Source organism: Schistocerca serialis, chromosome 1 (assembly GCF_023864345.2).
Source record: "Schistocerca serialis cubense isolate TAMUIC-IGC-003099 chromosome 1, iqSchSeri2.2, whole genome shotgun sequence".
NCBI lineage: Eukaryota > Metazoa > Arthropoda > Insecta > Orthoptera > Acrididae > Schistocerca > Schistocerca serialis.
In genome coordinates this window covers 1,042,749,058-1,042,763,385 of record NC_064638.1, presented here as the reverse complement: position 1 = coordinate 1,042,763,385, position 14,328 = coordinate 1,042,749,058, and positions in this window count along the sequence as shown.

Sequence of the window (14,328 nt, the reverse complement as noted above, 5' to 3'; positions counted from 1 at the left end):
ATGCATCTGGTCCGAGCGGAGGTGGGTGAATTGGAGCCTGGCGGGTTGCCCGCCCATTGGTTCGGAATGTGCTTCCCATCGGCCGGTCTGCTACGGTGAGGCTGCGCCCCTGGCCGCTTGTGTATTTGGATGCCGCGCTGTCCTGACAGTAGTCTGCCCCTCTCAGGTCACTGTCCCTCTTGTCCCTTCAGGTGGACCGCAATATCTGATGCTATGATGTCCTATGGAATGATGATCTTGGCCTGCCTGTTCGGTAGGTTGTCTAACCAGTACGGTGCTGACGTTGCCAAGCAACTGGTGCCCTAAACTGGAGCAGTGTTGATAGTCTCGTCGAGTAACCATCGGTGGCAGCTTCAGTACTGGATGCTGGATCGTAGTCATCTGGGATTTTGGGTCAGTGGCCAGCAAGAGTATGAGCAATAATGCAACAATCTCACACCAGATGTTACAATATAGTAATCAGAGAATCGAGTGCGAAGGAAATGAAAGGTTTCGATCCTTCACCAGACTCCTGAGGACCGCTATTGCGTCCTACTTAGTGCTTCTTACCAGAATAATGCAGGCAGATTGGTCTGCACTTGTGTTACGCTTTTCCGCTGAGCTCAATCGCACTCATGACACCCTGATATTGTTGAAATGTTTGAGCCTAATGATGTTACTTTTCTGTGGATCCACAGTCACATAAAACTTTTAGAAACATATAATCACCACTCGAATGTAGAGCTGGATTCATTACACAACCTACATTTTGGTCTTAGTTTATCAAGTTCTATAAACATTAAAAACCGTTGGACTTTAATACAACACGAGTCCTCGTCGAAACCTATATCTTCGGTTACATAAACCAATTTTGTGAAAAGTTGATGCGAGAATATTCGTGTAATAGGCCAATTTACTGGCCGTCAGCTTGACTTCTTCGTTTGATATGGTTGTGGAATGAAACGGATGATCAAATCATGACGTATGATTTGGTCATATATTCTTCTTCTGTAGTGGTCAATCCATGGATTGGTTTGCAACAGCTACAATGACAGCTTGTCTCCATTCTGTGCGTCTTTCAGCTTTTCTCTTCATTTCTTTATAGGTGTTACATCCCACATCTTTCACGATTTGATCCATGTACCTCAGTCGTGGTCTTCCTCTTGGTCTTTTTCCCTCCACATATCCCTCTATGATTGTGTTTAGGAGTCCTTTATGTCTTAATATGTGGCCTGTAAACTGCACTCTTCTTTTAACAATGAAACTCCAGAAGCTTCTCTTCTCACCTGCTCTTTCCAGAACCACTTCGTTTGTGACCTTGTCGTTACATTTTATTTTGAGCATGCGTCTATAGCACCACATTTCAAAAGAATTTAGCTTCTGGTCTTCCTCTGTCCCGAGAGTCCATCTTTCACGCCCATAGCATGCCACACTCCACATATAGGTCATATATTATATTTCACAAACTTATCAAGTGAAAAAGTCACGCTAATTGTCGTAAATTAACCTATTACACACATATTCTCTCATTTACCTTTCACAAAACTGCTTTATGTAACCGAGGTAGAAGTTTTGACGATTCATCCCTGCAGTTTTTACTCTTCACCGTGTGTGCTCTGTCTCATGCAGTGGTCTTAAAGTATCGTCGTTCTGGTGTGTTTTAATACTGTTGCCTACCTTCACGTTGTACGCGTGACTTCAATGTTTTTTAAAGGCAAGGCAACTCGCGAACTGTGTTTTTTTACTTTATGCGAACTTTTCAGCCGTTGCACAATGAACGTCTTCGTGTACGCATATATTTTCGCCCCGAAAGACTCCGCTTATATGTTTTTATGCCGCTGTTTATCACCTTTTATATGTATCGCTTTCATCTTTTTATTAAATTTATCATTCGGCTGAAGAGCGGCGGATTACGCCGCTGCCAGCCCTCCCTTGTAAATATGGGGCAGGTTAATGAAACCACAATAAAGAAAAAACAATTTGTTTGACGATGACTTGTGTCCTACTCAAGTCTACTGATCATTTGTACTTGCGGCAGTTTACAAGGGCCTAAGGAAGAAATCTAGATTGGTTAGTAAAACCTGTTGTACAGATAAATGACAATTATATCTTGCAAAATGTTTGCACCTAATGGCTGGCTGTTGTTGATACTGCCGTGTGCTTGAGCAGTTCTAAGTTGTACGGATTTCACTTATTATCTCGATGCGTAACATTGGACTTGTTTTGAACGTAATACTTTAATAGATATCAGGAATTAGATGCTAAAATATTTCAAAATATTCTATGGTCAGTATCTTGTGGCAGTAGACTTTCCTACAAAAACCCCTCTCCTTCGTAACAATTTTTGGTTTGTTCTACTCATTTCGTTTTAAATATTTCTATGCATGGAAGAACGTAATTCAGTTGGCTTCAGGTTGTAAAATTTTCCGCAAACTCAAACGTTTCAGTGGGATTTTTAGCATTAAGGCAAGCTTTAGTACTTTTAGACTATATTACTCTACATACACTGAGAGCTGAATATGGATTTACTTTTCAGTTTTTGTGCTATACGTAATTAGATTTAAAAACCAATCTTGTAATGGTGCAAAGGGAAACACAAATATATTGTAGCTGAACCTCTACAAGAGACTCATTCGCGTCCTTTTTCTCACGTTATCCTGGATACTTCTCACAGTTTTGATGGAGTTAGCGGATTCGCCCTTGTGCTAAGTGGGTGGGGTTGCCATCACAACTGTGCGGAACAGCCTGGGGCATAGCTGCGGCTGGGGACCTGGCTCCATGCGAACCCCTGGCAGCGAGCCAGCGCAGCCCGCGGCGTGACGTCAGCGGCCAACCCCGCTGTCCGTTGCTTACAGCAAGTGTGTTGCATACAGAGCACATTATCAGTCTGGCACTAATAAAGAGCGGAATGTCATGAAACTACGGTAGGCATCGAGGACCCTGGGAAGACTACCAAAATAAAGAAACAACAAGTTACACGAGCGTCTCATCAACGAATAGGTGCTTAAAGATGGGAGGCTAACTATGACTTAAGAATGGGGCAACAATGGACACACGTGGTCTTTGTGGAAACATTCCTATATTCGTGGGAAAACTAAACTATGAAAAAACAGTTGGCATCTTCCTGATTGCATTATCATAAGAACTGTGAAAGATCAGTCAGAGCAAAATGCGAGGCATTTAACAAAACAACATCAGGCGCAACATACTTTTATTTTTGACTACCGGATTCTAAACCCCGCACCACTTTTAAGTTGTCGTATATCACCCAGAGGTTAAACATTTAAAACAAATACCACACTATGATGTAGTTCAGGTTTGTTTTATTAAAATGCAATAAAATAAAGAATAGAGGATACTAGGACCAAAATGATAATCTTGATGACCGAATTAAAGAGTACCTGGGCGAGATATTAACTGAAACGCTGTCAGTGACCGAGTATGAAAATTGGCTCTGATATCAGACGAGAACTCTAAGAAGCTACTGCAGTCGATGAAATGCAGTAAATACTTCAAGAAAACAGAATGCTCGCCATGGATTACATAGATTCAAGTTTCAGGAGTATAACCACGAGTAGAAGGTCCTCACTGTACTGATTTGTATTACTTCCTGTAACAGATTCAATTTAAAGCGTTGACAGAAGAATTGTGAGAATGCTGCGAATGTAAATTACAGGAAGATATGTGTAGCTGAGATCCGGGAGTCATAGATCAAAATTTGATAATAAAACGAAACAGTTAGGAATGACTTCGGATTAGTGACAAAACTGAAAATCCACTTCGGCTGTTTGGGTCATAGACGGAATATGTGTTTCAAGTACGTATACGCTACATATACATACTCTAAAAAATTAATAGTGTTTAATTAAGTACTGTCAATTTAAGATGGAACACGATGCCTTTAGGACCAAGTTGCATCCAATGGCATCTGCGAAAAAGAACACGCTTAATGTAGAAATACAACAGACGCTATTCAGTCATGTTATAAGATGCTCATACATTAAGCACCATATTTCACTTCATGTAATAAGATTACTCTGCGTGCACACTGACCGATGTGACAGAAATCAGTTGTATCATTATGCCTCAAAAGGACCAGACTTGGAAGCAGTGATGCATAGTTCATGCCTGTACTGTACCAGGGTGCAGTCATAGATACTATATTTCGGGAAACACTAGCGAACATCTTTCTAGAAACATAAGAACGTCGCATTTTTTAGTGAAAGTTTGCAGCACAACCGTGTGATGCCTTTGAGAAATGTACAGAAAAGGTGCAGAGAAGAAAATACACTCCTGGAAATTGAAATAAGAACACCGTGAATTCATTGTCCCAGGAAGGGGAAACTTTATTGACACATTCCTGGGGTCCGATACATCACATGATCACACTGACAGAACCACAGGCACATAGACACAGGCAACAGAGCATGCACAATGTCGGCACTAGTACAGTGTACATCCACCTTTCGCAGCAATGCAGGCTGCTATTCTGCCATGGAGACGATCGTAGAGATGCTGGATGTAGTCCTGTGGAACGGCTTGCCATGCCATTTCCACCTGGCGCCTCAGTTGGACCAGCGTTCGTGCTGGACGTGCAGACCGCGTGAGACGACGCTTCATCCAGTCCCAAACATGCTCAATGGGGGACAGATCCGGAGATCTTGCTGGCCAGGGTAGTTGACTTACACCTTCTAGAGCACGTTGGGTGGCACAGGATACATGCGGATGTGCATTGTCCTGTTGGAACAGCAAGTTCCTTTGCCGGTCTAGGAATGGTAGAACGATGGGTACGATGACGGTTTGGATGTACTGTGCACTATTCAGTGTCCCCTCGACGATCACCAGTGGGGTACGGCCAGTGTAGGAGATCGCTCCCCACACCATGATGCCGGGTGTTGGCCCTGTGTGCCGCGGTCGTATGCAGTCCTGATGGTGGCGCTCACCTGCACGGCGCCAAACACGCATACGACCATCATTGGCACCAAGGCAGAAGCGACTCTCATCGCTGAAGACGACACGTCTCCATTCGTCCCTCCATTCACGCCTGTCGCGACACCACTGGAGGCGGGCTGCACGATGTTGGGGCGTGAGCGGAAGACGGCCTAACGGTGTGCGGGACCGTAGCCCAGCTTCATGGAGATGGTTGCGAATGGTCCTCGCCGATACCCCAGGAGCAACAGTGTCCCTAATTTGCTGGGAAGTGGCGGTGCGGTCCCCTACGGCACTGCGTAGGATCCTACGTTCTTGGCGTGCATCCGTGCGTCGCTGCGGTCCGGTCCCAGGTCGACGGGCACGTGCACCTTCCGCCGACCACTGGCGACAACATCGATGTACTGTGGAGACCTCACGCCCCACGTGTTGAGCAATTCGGCGGTACGTCCACCCGGCCTCCCGCATGCCCACTATACGCCCTCGCTCAAAGTCCGTCAACTGCACATACGGTTCACGTCCACGCTGTCGCGGCATGCTACCAGTGTTAAAGACCGCGATGGAGCTCCGTATGCCACGGCAAACTGGCTAACACTGACGGCGGCGGTGCACAAATGCTGCGCAGCTAGCGCCATTCGAAGGCCAACACCGCGGTTCCTGGTGTGTCCGCTGTGCCGTGCGTGTGATCATTGCTTGTACAGCCCTCTCGCAGTGTCCGGAGCAAGTATGGTGGGTCTGACACACCGGTGTCAATGTGTTCTTTTTTCCATTTCCAGGAGTGTAGCATATGATGGTCGCAAGTGAAGAGTCGAAGTTGAAAATGTTTTAAGTGCAAAATAATTATGAATTAAGAATGGGTTCGGCTTTCTGAAAGTACACAAATTATTGTTTTGCATTAACACCCAAAAGTATTTCAGTACCGCTGTGGCATACTCAGTGAGTTTCTTCTTTTCTTTTTCTGAAACACGTAAACAAAGATTAAGTTTAGCTTAGCAGAAATTTGTTCCATGCAATTTTGTAATCATCTGATTCCTATAACCACTTTACCATTTATTTTACAATGTTTGTGTCGTATGGCTACAAATAAAAATCAGCCACAGGTATAAACTAATACACCATGTCATCCGCAAACATGAATGAGTAAAGCAATCTTCAAAATGCATGTTCAAGTAAAAATCGTACCCTGTATCAGTGTTTGGCCTTTCCATTGTGGTTTTTGGCTAGTCCTTAGCTGTGACCGGCTTATTTTTGTGAAACGTGTTTCTGTTGTTTTGAATAAGGTAAATATTCAGGATGAGATCATCCGAAAAGTTAAGACACTGAAACGTGACGGCATACATTCCATGTTAGCATACCATCTCACCAAAAATCACCACCACCCCAGGGTCCTGCAAAAAGAACTCCGTACCGTAAAACAGCGATTATCTGTATAATTTTTAACAGTTGCAGAAAATTACCACAATCAAAAAGCTGTCACACAGGTCAAAAATATTATCAATGACACATACACACATACACATACAAAGCGCCCGCGCGCGCGCGCGAGCACACACACACACACACACACACACACACACACACACACACACGGATAATGAAAACAAACAGAACAGAGTCAAGCCCGCATCTCGTGGTCGTGCGGTAGCGTTCTCGCTTCCCACGCCCGGGTTCCCGGGTTCGATTCCCGGCGGGGTCAGGGATTTTCTCTGCCTCGTGATGGCTGGGTATTGTGTGATGTCCTTCGGTTAGTTAAGGTTAAGTAGTTCTAAGTTCTAGGGGACTGATGACCATAGATGTTAAGTCCCATAGTGCTCAGAGCCATTTGAACCATTTGAACAGAGTCAAAGTTCGTGGACGTCAGACCAAATAAATAAGCAAACGACAGTCGGAAGTGCGTCAGAAACGTGATGTTGTGCAGCGAAACGTATGTCCAAGCCACAGCCACATAAAAAGGCGCAGTATTCACGAGTGAACAGGAAAGATCGTGAGAAAACACTGTCAAAATTCTAAATATAATCCATGAATACCAAAGTACATCATATCGTTCTCCATACCTAAGCTTCACGAAGTTTTTAGCGATGGACACAGGTCAATCCAGCTACATGGAAGCAACAAAAAAACATTTGGCACACAAAACAACCGGTCACAGTTAAGGACTAGGGAAAAACTGCAACGGTAAGGCAAAAAAGTAGCGTGGGACACGAATTTTACCTGAACATACATTTTAAAGAATGGATTATAAACAAAATTCGTTGCAGACTATACTTTAACATTCGTCACGTTCGCAGGTAACACGGTATACTGGTTTACACCTCTCGCTGATTTCGGCTGGCGACATACAATGTAAAATGAAAGTACTAAATAATAGCAAAATCCGATGTAACATATTTCTTAAGCTAAATATAATTTGTATGTATGTATTTTAGAAAAGTAAATGGAAAAAGCCCACTGAGGATGACACAGCTGTAGTGAAACATGTTTGGTTGTTAAAATAAGTCAGTATTTAGTGTGCTTGAAAACAACGTGGACCTATCCTTATTTCATTATTTATTTTCTGCAAGCAGGGGAAATGTGCTGAAAGCTACAGTATTTGTCAGAAGATCATAAAAAGCAAATTATCTCTATAGTACATAGGGTGACTTACTTGAGACTTGAAAACTGAGGTGTTCTGACATCACAGAATTTTGCTGCCCACTTTATCACCGCAAAAATAGTCATATAAATTAGAAAATAAATAATTTATTAATATCGATCTACGTACCTCATCACGGAACTCAGGTAGAAGAGGAAAGAAACTAAGTATTATTTTTCATATGCTTCCTAACCTCAAGCGTTACCAGGGTGTACCTGGATCGTACACGGAACATTAGAGTCTACTAAATAAGAAAGGCAAACAAGGGCCCGAAGGTGTAGGTCAATCCCACAACCAATGCTCAGAGATTCAAAAAAATGATAATAAATTATGATCCAATAAATCGAGCGTCCCATTACGATACTGAGCACGTCACAACCTAAACTCCTTAAATAAATAGTCGTACTCTAATGAACCCAAAGCTGTGCACCTAGAAAAACATCAGATAAAACAACATCAAATTAGCACCAAAACCGATAAATAAATGGCCACTGCCTCCAAGAAGCAACGTAATCATACTCAAACCCCAGGTATTTAAAACAAGTAATTCAGAACACACTAACATAAGATTACCTGAAGGAAAGGCGTAAAATGATAAATCAGCCTTACAATAATTATACGTCCTTGATGGATCCAAACATTCATGACTCGGCAGAAAGATCTGGCGGAATGACCATACATTGGTGCATCGATGTGATCAGTGGTACACAGTGCTTTCTAAACGCTAAGATTAAGAAACAGTTTGTTTTGCTAAGTTCGTATATTTGCATATGATACAAATATTGCAATAAGTAGCAAGTCAAGTACAGATTTAGAAATAGCTGCTAATCAAATTTTCACTGACATTAATAAGTGATTTAAAGCTAATTCATTGTCATTAAACATTGAGAAGACCCCCTGTACGCAGTTCAGAACCTGTAAGAGTGTGTGTGTGTGTGTGTGTGTGGTTTGAGGTTTTCGGGCGCTAAACAGCTTGGTCATCAGCGCCCAAACGCATAGAAACAGGAACACATGCGGAGAAGGGACGAAGACGGACAGCGAACAAGGAGAACGGTTAAAAGGTACAGGCCTGACGCAGTTACAAATCCTCACATACAGAGGCAAAACAAGAGGAGAAGAAACGCACTAAAAAAGGAAAGGAAACACAAGGAAAAGAGAACAGAAATCGAAGTGAAACAAGTAGGTAATCGTGACTGGCGGACCTCTTACCTAAAGCCTGGGTGAACCAGTCACCCAGCAGCACATTAAAATCCTCTCCCTAAAATCCGAGGCAACAAATTGGACAGGACACAAAACCGTAAGACCTTAACCACAGTCGTTGCGTCGTCTTGCAAAATAGAGGGCAAATCCGGTGGCAAGGAAACCACCGCCCTCTGGTCAGAGAATAAAGGACAGTCAAGTAAAATGTGGCGGACAGTTATCTGGACGCCACAAGCACTACAGATTGGGGGGTCCTCCCGCCGGAGTAAAAAACCGTGCGTTAAGGGACTGTGCCCGATGCGGAGGCGGGTGAGGAGAACCTCATCCCGCCTGCATGACTGGTAGGTTGTACGCCATGGCCGCGTGGTGACCTTGACCAGACGCAGCTTATTTTCACCGACTGCCAGCCACTCCTCTTCCCATTGACGTATAACACGAAAACGCAAAAGGGAGGTAACAGCATGGAGGGGAACGGCACATTCAACAACGTGAGGGAGGGAACATGCATCTTTGGCAGCCACATCCGCCAGTTCGTTTCCCCTAATACCCACGTGCCCCGGCACCCATCAGAAAGAAACCTCCTTCCCCTGCCGTTGCAGGTGGAGTAGGGCATCATGGATGTTCTGGACGACCGTATCCGCTGGGTACAAGTGTTGCATGATCTGAAGGGCACTCAGAGAGTCAGAACAGATGAGAAACTTAAGACTGGGAACACATCTCATCTGCTCCAATGCCCGCAAGATCGCAAACAATTCGGCATCAAAGATGGTAAACGCCGCAGGAAGCCGTAACTTGACGAGTCGATCAGGGAAAACAACAGCACAACCAACAGAGTCGCCCTGTTTAGAGCCATCCGTAAATACTGGTACATGGTCAGGATGCTGGTTTAAAATATCGTAAAATAAGGAGGTAAAAACAAACGCAGGAGTGCAGCTCCTCCGGTACTCTGACAAGTCTAAAAGGACGCTGGGCCTCTGGAGCAACCAGGGAGGCAGGCGGGTAAAACCCTGGAATTGGGGTGCCACACGCTCCACACCAAGGGACTCAAGCAAATGCTTGGCACGAATCCCAAATGGTCTCGTTGCCCTTGGACGTTTGGAAAAGAGACGTTCCATAGGCGGTCGGGCAACAGTAGGGTATGCAGGGGAGGTAGGACAGGCAAGGAATTGACACACTCGTCGCACCATGAGGAGTTTCCGCCGGATGGCGAGCGGCGGTTCCCCTGCCTCAGCACACAGGCTGGGGATGGGACTGGTACGGAAGGCACCAGTAGCCAGCCTGATACCCTCATGGTGTACTGCGTCAAGAATCTTCAGATACGAAGGCCTCGCTGACCCATACACAGTGCATCCATAGTCAAGACGCGACCGGACGAAAGCCCTATAAAACTGCAGCAGACGCGCCCGATCTGCTCCCCAGGACCGATGGCTCAAACACTTCAAAATATTCAGCGCCTTCAGGGCCCGCACCTTGAGGTCTTTAAGGTGCGGCAACCACGACAACTTGGAATCAAAAGTGAGGCCCAGGAACCTCACAGTGTCTCTAAAAGGAAGAATGGTGCCCCTGAGACGCAATTCAGAGGAGGTAAAAGCACGTCGAGAACGATTAAAATGAACACACACACATTTGTCTGCAGAAAAGGTAAAACCCGTCTTCGCAGTCCATGCCTCTAATCGCTTTATCGTAAGCTGCAGCTGCCGACTAGCAGTGACAAGACTGGAGGAAGAACAGAAAACAGCAAAATCGTCCACAAACAAGGAGCACTGGGCAGGACTCCGGATAGTGGACGTGATACTGTTAATGGCAACGGCAAAGAGGGTGACACTTAAAACGCTTCCCTGAGGAACACCATTCTCCTGCACGTACAAATCAGATAGCACATTACCAACCCGATATCGAAAGACGCGGCGGGAAAGAAAGGACCGAATGAAGATGGGGAGATGGCCACGAAAGCCCCACTGATGGAGTTGATTGAGGATAAGGCGGCGCCAAGTAGTGTCATACGCCTTATTAATGTCAAAGAATACACCTAGACAATGCTGGTTACGTAAGAAGGCCTGCTGGATGACCGCCTCAAGCAGGGTCAAGTTGTCTATAGTTGAACGACATCTCCGAAAGCCACACTGAGAGTGGCTAAGGAGCTGCCTGGTCTCGAGCAGCCAAACCAGGCGACGGTTGACCATGCGTTCCAATGTCCTCCCGACACAGCTCGTCAAAGCAATACTCCGATAACTACCGGGATGCATTCGGTCCTTTCCCGGTTTGAGGAGGGGAACCAAAATCGCCTCCCTCCCCGAGTCAGGGAACGTGCCGGATGACCATATCATATTAAAACAATTCAGGAGTACTTCCTTGGATGGCAGCAACAAGTGCTGCAGCATGCTGTACAGGATTTGATCATCACCTGGCGCAATATCATGAGCCACAGACAGCGCCGAATCCAGTTCCCACATTGTGAAGGGGCAGTTGTAGGGTTCAGAATTTGGAGACCGGAAGTCCAAGTGATCCCTCTCGATGGCAGTGCGGTAGCGACAGAAATCTGGATCACAGTTAATAGTGGCAGTAGATTCGGCAAAATACATGGCCAGTGTCCGGGCAATGTCTCTCGGCACCGTGAGTAGACTACCCTGATGCAGCAATGCCGTGACAGGTAGTTGGCTGCGTTTTCCGGAGATCCTCCTGATGGCTTCCCACACTTTTGTAGAACTAGTGGAGCGGGAGATGGAGTTCAGGAACGATTGCCATGACCGTCGTTTGCTCTCTTTAATCACTCGCCGCGCCTTGGCCCTTGCCACCCGAAAGGCCGCAAGATTGTCAGCTGAGGGACGGCACTTGAAGCGGCGCAGAGCTGCATGGCGGGCTCGGATGGCTGAGCGGCACTCAGTGGTCCACCAAGGGACAAGGCGCCTCTTGGGATGACTTGAGGACCGTGGGATCGACAATTCAGCAGCATGGGAGATCACGGCTGTAACATGGTCGACCCATTCGTGAACGCTGGCACAGTGTTCCAAAACAGCTAAATCGCTGAAAAGTGTCCTGTCAGCTCTGCAGAGGTTCCACCTGGGCGGCACTGGTAATGCCACAGTCTCATCCAGGAGGCGAATCCAAAGGGGGAAGTGGTCACTAGAATGGAGGTCAGCGGCAACCTCCCACAGAGCAGAATCCGCGAGTGCTGGAGCGCAAAAGGAAAGGTCAATAGCTGACGACGACTCAGAAGCAGTACAGAAATGAGTGGGAGCACCAGAGTTGAGGATGCACAGTTCTTCGGATGCCATGAGGCTTTCCAGAATGCGATCCCTGGGGCAAGTAGTCGTAGAGCCCCATAAGACATTATGAGCATTGAAGTCCCCCAGAAGGAGAAATGGGCGGGGGAGTTGGGTAATAAGGTCTGTGAAAGCCTCAGAGTCTATGGCGTTCTGAGGCGGTAAGTAAACGGAACAGATTGTGAGCCTCTGCCCCACAAGAAGGTCAACTGCAACTGCTTGCAAGTCCGTAACGAGAGGGAGCTCAGATGAGTGGTGGATGTCATGGACAAAAACCGCAACACCACCCTTTGCCCTTTCCCCCATCAGATCATCTTTTCGATACATGGTATAGCCCCGTAAAGAAGGAGCATCAGTGGCCCGGAAATGTGTCTCTTGGAGACATAAGCACAAGGGGCGCTCTCGTACAAGGAGTTGTAATTCGGCCACATGCGTCCTGAACCCATTCAGGTTCCACTGTAATATGGGAGCCAGTGATCAGGGTGGCTGAATTTTCACCCTGCCCCTGTGCTTTGGAGGAGAGCCCGTACTGGCTGGAGATTTATTCCTGGGGCGAGAAGATCGCCCCCGGTCGACATCAATGTCCATCAGCTCCGATGGCGACCCAAGGGAGATGTCAGACAGTACGATGGCATCGTCATCGGACTGACCCTGACTAGTCTCCTCAGGTGGCAAAACCTTCACCTTCGGCGTCTTCGTCTTGGGGGGCTTAGAATGCAGAACCTTGTCAACAGTTGGAGCTTTACTCGCCTGGGCAGAAGGTGCCATATGGGGAGGGGCAGGAAGTACCCCAATGTCAGCAACCACGGCCTTGTCCGACGTTGTGGGGAGAGCTGCAGGTTGCAAAACAACCGCAGCAGCACAAGTGCACTGGCAAATGCAGGTATTAGTGCTGACACTAGCAACCTCCGTTTGTGTAGCAACAGTGGCCAACCGTACCGGTTTGTGCAGAGTGGAAGCGAAAGATGTTGTAAACACAGGAGGCTGCATGGCCTTAAAGAGCTTCTTGGCCTCACCATATGGGATGCGCTTAGATGTTTTGATCTCCTGTATCTTCCGTTCCTCGAGATAGATGGGGCAGACCCGGCTCCAGACAGGGTGACTCCCAGAGCAATTCACGCACTTCACAGGCGATGAACAATCGGCTCCTTCATGGGCAGGCTGACCACATTTACCACAAGTGGCTATCCCATTGCACCCCAACGTAGTATGCCCAAAGCGCTGACATTTAAAACAGCGCATTGGATTGGGGAAATATGGCCGTACTGGCAAACGTAAGAAACCCGCTTTAACATGCTCTGGGAGTCTCGGGCGATTGAACGTGAGAATAAACGAGTCGGATTTGACTAGGTCCCCATCGACTCGTTTCATAATATGCTGCACGTCGACAATACCTTCGTCAGCCCACTCAGATTTCAACTCGTCCTTGGGGATATCCACCAAGTCCCTACATGTCACAACAACCTTACTATAGTTCAAAGTGGAGTGGAGCTCGGTCTCGATAGCGTACTCTCCGAGACAGGTTGCTTTCCTAAGAGAAGTGACTTGACGGGAACTAGAAGTTTCAACTAACAGAGTCCCATCGCGCAGACGCTTCACAGATTTCAGTGTTCCTGCAATTCCCTCAAGACCCTTGTGGATGTAAAAGGGAGAAACTCTCTCAAAGCTACCTTCCTTCCGTTTGACAATCAAAAACACATTCTGGATATCAGCATGTGCTCTGTTACGACAGTCTGATAAATCTCTAGTAACACCGGGCGCTGGAGGACTCGCAGCACGAAGTCGCTTTTTCGATTGGGTGTGTTTTCCTACCAGTGGCCCACCCAATCCACTGGTAGGGGGAAACGTAGAGGTCGAAGGGTCCATTGTGGTCCCACGAGCAGCTAGGGAACTAAAGGTCCGCTCAGACAGAGCCCCGCGTGCCTGAGTAAGCCTTATACAACTGGGGTGTGGCAGGTGCCCCAGAGGTTGCCCGCTTGCAACTGTTCCACCCCAACAGCCATGCATCTTATAGGCGCGCAGCACACCATAAGATTGAGGGGTTTTTATAGAGGTTTACCTTCCTCGCAATCCAGGCGGTGAACCCTAGATTACCATTCCCCGCAGCATACAACATTCCTCCGCTGCGCCATGCGGTGGTCGCTGAAGCATGTCCGGGGTTTACGGTGACAGGAGACTGGCGGCGCTGACCAGTCCCCAGCTCAGGACCCCGGGGTCGCCAAGCCCTTACTCAGCAAATGAATGCTGAGCCCCTGGGGGGAACCTGTAAGAGATTTCCTTCCAACATGTGCATAACATATGAAGACATGCAGATCGAACAGGTTG